This window comes from Staurois parvus, unplaced genomic scaffold (genome assembly GCF_062004578.1).
Source record: "Staurois parvus isolate SC_StPar_1 unplaced genomic scaffold, SC_StPar_1.0 ptg001328l, whole genome shotgun sequence".
NCBI lineage: Eukaryota > Metazoa > Chordata > Amphibia > Anura > Ranidae > Staurois > Staurois parvus.
The window spans coordinates 2,169,215-2,182,106 of NW_028319124.1; the positions used below are offsets into that span (position 1 = coordinate 2,169,215).

Here is a 12,892-nt window from a genome sequence, read left to right on the forward strand (position 1 = left end):
CACAAGTAGATGCTGGACTGAGCTTTGTAGTAGCAACTTGAGGATATTAATCTTCCTGTTTGGATAATCTTAGCAGAGTCTCTTCACCAAGAATTAAATAGACTGAGCTCTTCAAGACACCAGACACAATTTCCCCTTTACACACAGCTGACTCTATAGCACCAGTGGGGCGGCAACAGCATACAGTCTCTAGGATCTCTCACACCAGTCTGTACTCACTAATGTCACAATGATAGTTGGTTGCCTTCTTCCAGTATCGACCAAACACTTTCTCCCAGTGATAGCAGTCTAGATCCTCAGCCGACAGCCCCTCAGTCAGCTCCAGCAACTTTCAGCAAAATAGGCCCTCCAGCTAGCCCAGCTAAGGCCTCAGTGAACTGCAGGCATATGGAAGATTAGCCTAGGGGGCAATCAGCCCCCCTAGGATACTGTTCCAGGTCTACGAGTATTTATACACACTCCCAGCTAACACCTAGGCAATTCTCTGCAGGGATTGGCCAAGGCTGCATAAATATACATTTGGCAATTTTACTTTTCCAACCCACTATCTTCTAGAATATTTCCATCCAGAGAGTGGGAAACAGTCATACCGGCAGTCATTGAAGCACAGAACTGACTAATCACATGCAGTTACACTGATTACAGTGAGCCAGAACTAAATGTACCTAACCTAGCATCTATCTAGGAGAGTGCTACATTTGTTACTGGGAAAGGATCTTCTATGTTTTATGTAAAACATTCTAAATGAACAGATGTTTGTCTATAAAACTAATATCCCAGTTAAAAATTATTAAATGCAATCAAAAGCATTATCCTTAGACATAGGATAAGGCAGACCTTATCTGCCAAAAACCTGAAAATGGATAAAAACACTTAATGCTTTAACTTAAAATGAAGAAACGACTCATACGGTCATCAGTACTTTTTCAAAGTTATATTGTATACCAAATGGATTGGTGGGTGATAATGGGCACCACATCCCTTACAATGAAATATACAATAATAATTTTAGTGGCACTTTCTTGGTGTCAGACATTAATCAAATATTTTTCATCTTTATGGATGAACTGTTGCAATTTAAAAAAACATGCAGGGTATCACACCATGTTCAATAAAATCTGAACTTGTACAGGAGAACTAGGACAATTATTCAGAGCCGCCCTTCCCCTGATATACCAGTGCCTTGTGTATTTACCTGCAATAATTGTGTAGCAATGCTCCTATAGGAATTCTGTCCAGGTCTTCCCCAAAAGCTTTGCCCCACAACCAGGCAAAGAGGCTCATTCACACATTTCTTCAATGACCAGTCTAGGGCTGTTGTTTGTGTTGTGTTTATTTTTGGAGAACTTGGATAGGGTTGAAGGAATTAGGTGGGATACTCCAAAAACAGAAACATATGTACAGTTGAGGACTTTAGGTATTCTTTCGGCTAAGCTATGACATAGTCCATACTTGAATCAAACAGTAGACTTCAGCTTTAAGACAGCAGTACTAGTAGTAGTAGCAAACTAACCCAGAGTCCCTTAAAGTAGAAGAATAAACAGACAAAGTTCTTCGGAAGACCAGCCAGTGTCCCCTTTAGCTAGACCCACAGCTGACTCCCTAACACCAGAGGGGTTTAAGTAGCACACAGTCTCTAAGATCCTTTAGAGGTGTCTGTACGCATAAAGCCCAAGAACAGCTGTTTGCCTTCCTCTGTGAATTCAGACCAGGTCTTCAGTAGATGGCTCCTCAGTCAACTTTAGCAGAACCAAGGTCTCAGTATTCAGGCCCTCAGGTTGCCTACGTGAGGCCTACAACAGCAGATACAGCAGCATTGCCTGGGAGGGCAGCATGCCTCCTCCAGGCTGGACGAGTCCTGTACAGGAAAAGACTCAGAGCTCAGTGTGCTCACTGTATAAATATAGTTACCCAGCATTCCATCAGAGCATCTCTCTCTAGGATAGGCCAGGGCTGTGTCATTATTCAAGATGCCATCTGCATAGCTCAACACCCATTATCTAGAAGCTTCTCAAGCTTTCTGGATGCAGAGGGAGCTATCAGGCTGGCAGCAGCTGAACATCTGAGTAGACCTGACTAGCAGAACACAGCAACACCAATTATAGTGTGCAAGTTATACATTTATTATTATTATACAGTATTTATATAGCGCCAAAAGCTTTGCTCAGCGCTTTACATTATAGTGGGGGACAGTGCATGAGACAGTACAGTAACAAAAAGATACACGAGGGGTTCGAGGGCCCTGCTCTTTCGAGCTTACAATCTAGGAGGGAGGGGATAGTGGCACAGGAGGAAGTGGCTGTGGGGATGGAGTGGTAGGAGGAGTGGAGGAGATCGGCAGTTAGGTGAGGGTGGGGTAGGCTTCCCTGAAGAGTTGGGTTTTCAGGGTGCGCCTAAAGGTGAGGAGAGTAGGTGACAGTCTGATGGATTGGGGTACTGAGTTCCAGAGGATGGGGGAAGTCCTGGAGAAGTCCTGCAGTCGGGCGTGGGAGGTGGAGACCAAGGAGCTAGAAAGTAGGAGGTCTTGTGAGGAGCGAAGATTACGGGTTGGGTGGTATTTGGGTATCAGGTCAGTGAGGTAGTTTGGGGCAGCGTTATGAATGGCTTTTTATGTCAGTATTAGTATTTTGAATTTGATGCGTTGGGCAATCGGGAGCCAGTGGAGGGAATGACAGAGGGGGGTGGCAGAAGAGGAGCGGTTGTTAAGGTGGATGAGTCCGGCCGCTGAGTTCAGGATTGACTGAAGCGGGGATAGTCTGTGATGAGGTAGACCGGTGAGGAGGGAGTTGCAGTAGTCCAGACATAAGATAATGAGGGAGTGAACGAGTTGTTTAGTAGTGTCTAGGGTTAGGAACTTACGTATTTTGAAGATGTTACGGAGGTGGAGCCTGCATGAATTTGCTAGCAATTGGACATGGGGTTGGAAGGACAGGTTTGAATCTAGAGTGACACCTAGGGCTTTGGTTTGCGGGGTGGGACTGATGGTGGTGTTGTTGGTCGTGATGGAGAGGGTGGGGGGCGTGGGCTGGGGGGAAAATTAGGAGCTCAGTTATAGAAAGGTTCAGTTTGTGGAAGTGGAGCGACATCCAGTCTGATATGTCGTTCAGCAGGTGGGTGATACGGGCGGAGACTGAAGGGGTGAGTTGAGGGGTGGAGAGGTAAATTTGTGTGTCATCGGCGTAGAGGTGATAGTTGAAGCCGTGGGAGTGTATCAGTTTGCCAAGGGAGGAGGTGTAGATGGAGAAGAGAAGGGGCCTGAGGACAGAGCCTTGGGGGACCCCAGCAGAGAGGTGGAGAGAGGGGGAGGTGGTAGCGTTATAGGTAACGCTGAAGGAGCGTTGGGAGAGATAGGAGGAGAGCCAGGAAAGAGCGGAGTCTCTGATGCCGAGGGAGTGTAGTTTATCGAGGAGGAGGGGGTGGTAAACTGTGTCGAAGGCCGCGGAGAGGTCAAGGAGTAAGAGGACTGAGTAGTGGTCATTAGCTTTGGCGGTTAGCAAGTCATTAGTGATTTTGAGTAGGGCGGTTTCGGTGGAGTGTAGGGGACGGAAGCCATACTGTAGTGGATCGAGGAGGTTGTTGTCAGTGAGGTGGGTGCTTAGGCGATTGTAGATTAAGCGTTCAAGGAGCTTGGAAGTGAATGGCAGCAGGGAGATGGGTCTAAGGTTGTTCAGGTCAGTGGGGTCCAAGGAGGGTTTTTTGAGTATGGGGGTGATGTGCGCGTGCTTTAGGGGGGAGGGGAATGCGCCAGTAAAGAGGGAGAGATTGAAGATGTGGGTGAGGGAGCATAGGATGGAGGGGGAGGTTGCCCGGAGGAGTTGTGTGGGGACAGGGTCAAGGGGGCAAGTGGTGAGGCGGGCTTCTGAGAAGACCTTGGTGACCTCCTCAGTGGTGGCAAGGCTGAAGGAGCGGAGTGTTGGGGAGGTTATGGTGTGCGGGATGTTAAGGGTGGTGGGGGGCAGGGTGGTTGTGAGGTCAGAGGAGGGAAGAGTTGGAGGGGTTGTAGTGGGAGGGAGGCTAGGTGGGGAGGTAGGTGGAGCATTGGCAATGTTCTTACGGATTGCGTCGATCTTATTTTGGAAGTGAAAGGCAATCTCGTGGGCGGTGAGTGAGGTACTGGGTGGGGGTGGGGGGGGAGAGAGTAGGGAGTTGAAAGTGGAGAAGAGCCGACGAGGATTGGAGGAGAGGTTGTTGATGAGGGTTACGAAGTAGGTTTGTTTGGCGGCGTGGAGGGAGGAGGTGTAGGTGAGGAAGGCGGATTTGTAGAGGGAGAATGCTTGAGGGGATTTGGTTTTGCGCCAGAATCGTTCCAGCGTGCGACTGCGTCATTTAGGATGTTTTGTGACTTTAACTAACAATCACAACCACACTGGCTACAGTGTGTCAATTACATCTTCCTATCGAAACAACTAATCTTATCTACTGTATCTACAGTTAGGTCCATATATATTTGGACACAGGCACAATTTTAGTTTTCTCAGATATTTACCAAAACATATTCAAGCTATAGTTCTATAATGGATATGGTCTGAAAGTGCACACTCTTAGATTTAATTTGAGGGTATGTAGTACATCTAAATTGGAGAAAGGGTTTAGGAATTACAGCTCTTAAGAGTAGCAATCTCCCCTTTTTCAAGGGACCAAAAGTAATTGGACAATTGAATTAAAAGCTGTTTCATGGCCAGGTGTGGGCTACTCCTTCATTATTTCTTCATCAATTAAGCAGGTAAAAGGTCTGGAGTCGATTCTAAGTGTGGTATTTGCATTTGGAATCTATTCAATCTAATCTAGTCCATGCAAGTGAAACAGGCCATTATAAGGCTTCAAAAATGACACAAATCCATCAGAGAGAAAGCAGCAACATTATGAGTGGCCAAATCAACAGTTTGATACATTCTGAGGAAAGAAGCACGCACTGGTGAGCTCAGCAACATTAAAAGCCATGGACATCCATGGAAGACAACAGTGGTGGATGATCGCAGGATCCTCTCTATGGTAAAGAAAAACACATCCAGACAAGTGAAGGACACTCTCCAGGAGGAGGTCGTATCATTGATAAAGTCTACAATCAAGAGAATACTTCACAAGAGCAAATACAGAGGGTTCACCACAAGGTGCAAACCATTCATAAGCCCGAAGAATAGAAAAACCAGATTAGACTTTGCCAAAAAACATCTAAAAAAGCCAGACCAGTTCTGGAAAAGCATTCTTTGGACGGATGAAACTAAGATTATTCTGTACCAGAATGATAGGAAGAAAAAAGTGTGGAGAAGGCTTGCAACAGCTCATGATGCAAAGCACACAACGTCATCTGTAAAACATGGTGCAGGCAGTGTGATGGCATGTGCATGCATGGCTTCCAGTGGCACTGGGTCATTGGTGTTTATTGATGATGTGACAGAAGACAGAAGTAGCCGGATGAATTCTGCAGTGTTTAGAGATATACTGTCAGCCCAGATTCAGCCAAATGCAGCAAAGTTGATTGGACGGCGCTTCACAGTACAGATGGACAATGATCCAAAACACACTGCAAAAGCAACCCAGGAGCTTTTGAAGGAAAAGAAGTGGTATATTCTGCAATGGCCGGGTCAATCACCTGATCTGAACCCCATTGAGCGTGCATTTCACTTGCTGAAGGCAAAACTAAAGGCAAAAAGAGCCACAAACAAAGAACTATCGAGGACCACTGCAGTTAGAGCCTGGCAAAGCATCAGAAAGGAGGAAACCCAGTCTTTGATAATGTCCATGAGTTCCAGACTTCAGGCAGTCATTGCCAGTAAAGGATTCTTAACAAAATATTAAAAATGAACATTTTATTTATGATCATATTCAATTGTCCAATTACTTTTGATCCCTTGAAAAAGGGGGGATGGCTACTCTTTAAGAGCTGTAATTCCTAAATCCTTCCTCCAATGTGGATGTACATATTAAACCTGAGAGTGTGCACTTTCAGCCCATATCCATTATATAACTATCTCTTGATTATGTTTTGGTAAATACCTGAAAACAATTAAAATTGTGCCTGTGTCCAAATATATATGGACCTAACTGTAAATCTAGCACATATCTAGAAGAGAGCTACAACTGCAAAATTAGGGTATTGTCCCTTCATGCTTTTAACACAAATCTTGTTCCTTCATGAATACTATTTTCATCAGCGAAATACAGGGGCCGTAGCTCTATTTTGTGGTATCATACAGGGGCACACTCTAGGTGGGGAATGAAGGGGGAGAGTTACACCAATGGCTGATCTGTCAGCAATGTTTCTATATGCTTTCACTTGTTCAAGTCTCACTTGCCTTCACAGTGAACTATTCGGTTCTCCCTTAGAGTTTTCTCCTGCAGCCATGCCACAGCCATCCCTTCATTATATTATATCTAGGTATAGTGGATTCATTTTTAAAGAACAGATATAAGCAAGTTTTTGATTGAAACAGAATATTACATTTCCATAAATATATTGATTACAAGGATGGTCCTTCTACTAAGGTTCTGCAACTTAGCTTCTTCGGTCAAGAGCCATATAGTGTCCAGTCCTACGCACATGGAAGAAAAATATGTTTGAAATATATTTTAAAAATTTTCTTCCCAAATATATTGACATATATTTGAAATGCTACAATTTTGGCCATATTCAATATATTTCAAAATATATTTTGTAATAAAAATGCATTTCAACATGCAGTATATATATATATATATATATATATATACTATATACTATATAGTATATATATAGTATGTATAGTATAGTATAGTACAGTGATGGCGAACCCGTGGCACGCGTGCCACAGCCGGCACGCCGAGCCTTATCTGTGGGCACGCCAGGAGAATCCAGCGGCGCGCTGTCTTCCCGGCTGTAGTGTGTGTGACAGCCGGGTCCCAAGTGCGCATGCACAAGAAGCAGTGCTCTTTGTGAATGGTAAGGCGGTACCTGGGACACATGACAGATCCCAGAAGCCGCCGGACCAATCACAAAGTGCAGCGCTTCTCGCGCATGCGCACTGGGCATCCGGCTGTCCGACGAGCGCCCACACTACAGAAGCCGGGAAGCGCGCGGCTGGATAAAGGAACAGGTAAGATAAAAAAAAAACTCTGCGGAAGTAAGAGCGGGTACCTGTCAAATTCAGGTACCCGCTCCCCCTCCCTCCCCAAAGGTCAGCAGTCATCCCTGTGCTGTCCGCAGTCTCTGGTCATCCCTGTGCTGTCCGCAGTCTCTGGTCATCCCTGTGCTGTCCGCAGTCTCTGGTCATCCCTGTGCTGTCCGCAGTCTCTGGTCATCCCTGTGCTGTCCGCAGTCTCTGGTCATCCCTGTACTGTGTCCGCAGTCTCTGGTCATCCCTGTGCTGTCCGCAGTCTCTGGTCATCTCTTGTACTATGTCTGCAGTCTCTGGTCATCTCCTGTACTGTGTCCGCAGTCTCTGGTCATCCCTGTACTGTGTCCGCAGTCTCTGGTCATCTCCTGTACTGTGTCCGCAGTCTCTGGTCATCCCTGTACTGTGTCCGCAGTCTCTGGTCATCCCTGTACTGTGTCCGCAGTCTCTGGTCATCCCTGTACTGTCCGCAGTCTCTGGTCATCCCTGTACTGTGTCCGCAGTCTCTGGTCATCCCTGTACTGTGTCCGCAGTCTCTGGTCATCCCTGTACTGTCCGCAGTCTCTGGTCATCCCTGTACTGTCCGCAGTCACTGGTCATCCCTGTACTATGTCCGCAGTCTCTGGTCATCCCTGTACTGTCCGCAGTCACTGGTCACCCCTGTACTGTGTCCGCAGTCTCTGGTCATCTCCTGTACTGTGTCCGCAGTCTCTGGTCATCCCTGTACTGTCCGCAGTCTCTGGTCATCCCTGTACTGTGTCCGCAGTCTCTGGTCATCCCTGTACTGTCCGCAGTCTCTGGTCATCCCTGTACTGTCCGCAGTCTCTGGTCATCTCCTGTACTGTCCGCAGTCTCTGGTCATCTCCTGTACTGTTCGCAGTCTCTGGTCATCTCCTGTACTGTGTCCGCAGTCTCTGGTCATCTCCTGTACTGTGTCCGCAGTCTCTGGTCATCTCCTGTACTGTCCGCAGTCTCTGGTCATCTCCTGTACTGTCCGCAGTCTCTGGTCATCCCTGTACTGTCCGCAGTCTCTGGTCATCCCTGTACTGTGTCCGCAGTCTCTGGTCATCCCTGTACTGTGTCCGCAGTCTCTGGTCATCTCCTGTACTGTGTCCGCAGTCTCTGGTCATCCCTGTACTGTCCGCAGTCACTGGTCATCCCTGTACTGTGTCCGCAGTCTCTGGTCATCTCCTGTACTGTGTCCGCAGTCTCTGGTCATCCCTGTACTGTCCGCAGTCTCTGGTCATCCCTGTACTGTGTCCGCAGTCTCTGGTCATCCCTGTACTGTCCGCAGTCTCTGGTCATCCCTGTACTGTCCGCAGTCTCTGGTCATCTCCTGTACTGTCCACAGTCTCTGGTCATCTCCTGTACTGTTCGCAGTCTCTGGTCATCTCCTGTACTGTGTCCGCAGTCTCTGGTCATCTCCTGTACTGTGTCCGCAGTCTCTGGTCATCTCCTGTACTGTCCGCAGTCTCTGGTCATCTCCTGTACTGTCCGCAGTCTCTGGTCATCCCTGTACTGTGTCCGCAGTCTCTGGTCATCCCTGTACTGTGTCCGCAGTCTCTGGTCATCTCCTGTACTGTGTCCGCAGTCTCTGGTCATCCCTGTACTGTCCGCAGTCTCTGGTCATCTCCTGTACTGTGTCCGCAGTCTCTGGTCATCCCTGTACTGTGTCCGCAGTCTCTGGTCATCCCTGTACTGTCCGCAGTCTCTGGTCATCCCTGTACTGTGTCTGCAGTCTCTGGTCATCCCTGTACTGTGTCTGCAGTCTCTGGTCATCCCTGTACTGTGTGTGCAGTCTCTGGTCATCCCTGTACTGTGTCCGCAGTCTCTGGTCATCCCTGTACTGTGTCTGCAGTCTCTGGTCATCCCTGTACTGTCCGCAGTCTCTGGTCATCCCTGTACTGTCCGCAGTCTCTGGTCATCTCCTGTACTGTTCGCAGTCTCTGGTCATCTCCTGTACTGTTCGCATTCTCTGGTCATCTCCTGTACTGTGTCCGCAGTCTCTGGTCATCTCCTGTACTGTGTCCGCAGTCTCTGGTCATCTCCTGTACTGTGTCCGCAGTCCCTGGTCATCTCCTGTACTGTGTCCGCAGTCTCTGGTCATCCCTGTACTGTCCGCAGTCTCTGGTCATCCCTGTACTGTCCGCAGTCTCTGGTCTTCCCTGTACTGTGTCCGCAGTCTCTGGTCATCTCCTGTACTGTGTCCGCAGTCTCTGGTCATCCCTGTACTGTCCGCAGTCTCTGGTCATCTCCTGTACTGTGTCCGCAGTCTCTGGTCATCCCTGTTCTGTGTCCGCAGTCTCTGGTCATCCCTGTACTGTCCGCAGTCTCTGGTCATCCCTGTACTGTCCGCAGTCTCTGGTCATCCCTGTACTGTGTCTGCAGTCTCTGGTCATCCCTGTACTGTGTCCGCAGTCTCTGGTCATCCCTGTACTGTCCGCAGTCTCTGGTCATCCCTGTACTGTCCGCAGTCTCTGGTCATCTCCTGTACTGTGTCCGCAGTCTTTGGTCATCCCTGTACTGTGTCCGCAGTCTCTGGTCATCCCTGTACTGTGTCCGCAGTCTCTGGTCATCCCTGTACTGTCCGCAGTCTCTGGTCATCCCTGTACTGTTCGCAGTCTCTGGTCATCCCTGTACTGTGTCCGCAGTTTCTGGTCATCCCTGTACTGTGTCCGCAGTCTCTTGTCATCAATGTACTGTGTCCGCAGTCTCTGGTCATCCCTGTACTGTTAATTAGTTTGCACTACTGTACGAGTTGTTTTTTCTAAACCAAAAGCTCGATATTCAGGTTTCATTGCAGTGTTGGCACTTTGAAAGAAATAAGTTGGTTTTGGGTTGCAGTTTGGGCACTCGGGCTCAAAAAGGTTCGCCATCACTGGTATAGTATGTATATAGTCAAGAGAACCAGAGAGCACACAGAGACAGATTGCATGGAACCCAACGTGTGGGCATTTATTGGGGAGGCTTTTGGGGCACAGACAACAGTTCCTTTAGTCCACAGATCCACACCAGACACAACAAAACAGTAACGTTCTCTGGAAGGCAATATGGAACAACAGGGGTATGGTAATCCACAGGATTCAGTCTTTTGGTCAGCACGGGGTTAGTCCAACTACTGGATGCGGGGAGCCGGACACAGAGGGTTACAGTCCACACAGGCAGCTCCAGGCAGGGAAGGATTAAGGGCGTCCGGCTCACAGGCAACAAAGAGTTAAATCCAGCCAGGGAAGATGTCCAGCCTGCAGTCTCACAGGGAACAAGAGGTAAGTCCAGCCAGGGAAGATGTCCAGCCCGCAGGCTCACAGGGAACAAGAGGTAAGTCCAGCCAGGGAAGATATCCAGCCCGCAGGCTCATGGAGAACAAGAGGTAAGTCCAGCCAGGGAAGATGTCCAGCCCACAGGCTCACAGGGAACAAGAGGTAAGTCCAGCCAGGGAAGATGTCCAGCCCGCAGGCTCACAGGGAACAAGAGGTTAAATCCAGGCAGGGAAGGGATTCCAGGCAGCAGAGGGTTCACCCTACACTGGAGAGGATCCAGCAGCAGACGGACAGTCGGGTCAGCCAGAAAGAGGAGAAGGGGAACAGGGGATGGTTGTATGAGAGAGGCTGGTGCTCAGCACAGCCTTCTCTCACACACGCAGCCAGGAGAACAGAAGGGGGGTTTTCCCTGCTCACTCTTAAGTACAGAGCTGGGCGCCTTGCTGCTGCAGTGGTGATCCGAGACTTCCTGTCGGATTACCATGGCAACGGGTCCTGTCTCCCAGGTCTCTGGGCCGCTCAGGGAACGCGGCCTTTGTCCCTGTCTGGCATGGAGCCCGGGAAGATGTGCATGAGGGGGAAGGGAAAAGGGGGCCTGTTTGTGGATTCCCTCAGCAGGGGGCCAGACTGCAGGCAACAGGGGGGTGAGGGGCTGCTGAGGGCTGCCTGTGTCAGGGACACGGAGGGCTAGAAGTCCCAGCATGGACGGGACAGAAGAGTGAGGGGCTGCTGAGGAGTGCGGGTAGGCAGGCAGCAAGCCTAGAGGATGGGGGAGGAAGGACCAGCTCCGTGACAACTATATATATATATATTTAATGAAATATATTTTGAAATATATTGAATATGGCCAAAATTGTAGCATTTCAAATATATGTCAATATATTTGGGAAGAATATTTTTTAAGTATATTTCAAATATATTTGCGTCAATATATGTCTCTTATTTCCTCTATTACTCTTCCCTACTTCTCTAAAAATAGGAGAGTCACACACATTCTAAACATGTGTTAATGTGCTCTCAATATTTGGTCTTTTGCATCAATATAATGTGCTACAAAGTCCCTTCTTTTATCATTTCTCTAAGCCAGCCCCTCTGAAACCTTCAAATGATTTTCGGGTCTCAGGGAACCCCTGCAAACATTAGTCCATCAGGGTCATTGGAAAAATGCCCCTTACGTTAGTCGGCAGTAGGAAGAGTGCCCCCCTTACAGTGGTGGTCAGAATACCACCCTTATAGTTAGTTAAAAATATCACTGGGGTTATCCTGCTGGATCTGCCAAGAGGCGTTGGCCCTAGAACAATGCAGATACCATAGGATTTGAGGTCAATTAGCCACAGCTCAAGGAACCCCTAGCACCCTCTGGAGAAATCCAAGGGTTCCACAGAACCTTGGCTGAGAATGGCCATGTAAGCTGTTAGAATGAAGCGTTTTTTATCTTTCTACATCAACGTCAGGAGGAAAAATTCTGACATAATAGGACCTCTAAAGGATAACTCAGGAAATATAACTGTAGAGGACAGAGCAAAAACTGAACTCCTAAAGCAGAACTAACGCCCCAAAAAATAAAAAATGAGTAGGAAGTAGAATAATTTTGGCAAAAGATAATTACCATCAGTTGTTCAGAGAGCTTTGTTTTGATTTTGTTTGGACCAAACTTGCAGAAGCTGTGAGAGACTGAACTTGGTGAACATCAGACTTTTTTCCAAATGTAAAAAGTTGATAACTAGAGATGTGCACAACAGAAAAATTCATTTCATTTAGTTTAGTTTCAGATTCATTCATTAAGTTAATAATTTTGTTTCATCATATTTGTTACATTAGAATGATTTGTTTTTGGAATTAGTTTCATATATTCAGATTCATTTCATATATTTGTTATTCTTGTATCAAATTCGAAAATGAATTCAAATTCCAAATGGAAACATATTGCAATAAATACAGCAAGGTATAAAAATTAAACAAGATGATGCTTCCTACTTAGGTAGCTTTATAGAATAGAATATAAAAGAATAGAATAGAAAATATTATATTCTATTTTATTCTATCATATTCTTTTATATTCTAATCTGTCATATTCTTAAATTTTCTATTCTATTCTGTTTTATTCTAATCTAATCTTTCATGTTCTTTTCTATTCTATTCTTTTCTATTCCTTTTTTCTATTTTGTTCTATTCTTTTCTATTCTTATCCTTTCTGTTTTATTCTATTCTATTTTTTCTATTCTATTCTGTTTTATTATATCCTATTCTATTCTATAAAGCAGCAGCAGCAGCATCTTATTTCACTTTTATACCTTACTGTATTTATTGCAATATTGTTCATTTCTAATTCAAATTTGGATAATTGGTTTCAATATAATTTATTTTGAATTAGTTGAAATTTGTTACTATTGTAATTCGGAAATTCAGATACATCTGAATCTCCAAATATCGAAAATATTGTTCAAATGTAGATTCATAAGGAAACGAATTGCTTGATAACTTGATAAACTCTTGAATCTATTGATAACTGTAACTTCAAACTTTTTTATTTAACTGTTT

General features: G+C 46.4%; 1 protein-coding gene across 1 annotated transcript in view; it reads left to right on the forward strand.

Annotated features, from left to right (window-relative positions):
• The window catches only part of LOC149436923 (uncharacterized), a 43,307-nt gene that overhangs the window by 7,432 nt on the left and 22,983 nt on the right, over positions 1–12,892 (forward strand). The window lies entirely within an intron of this gene.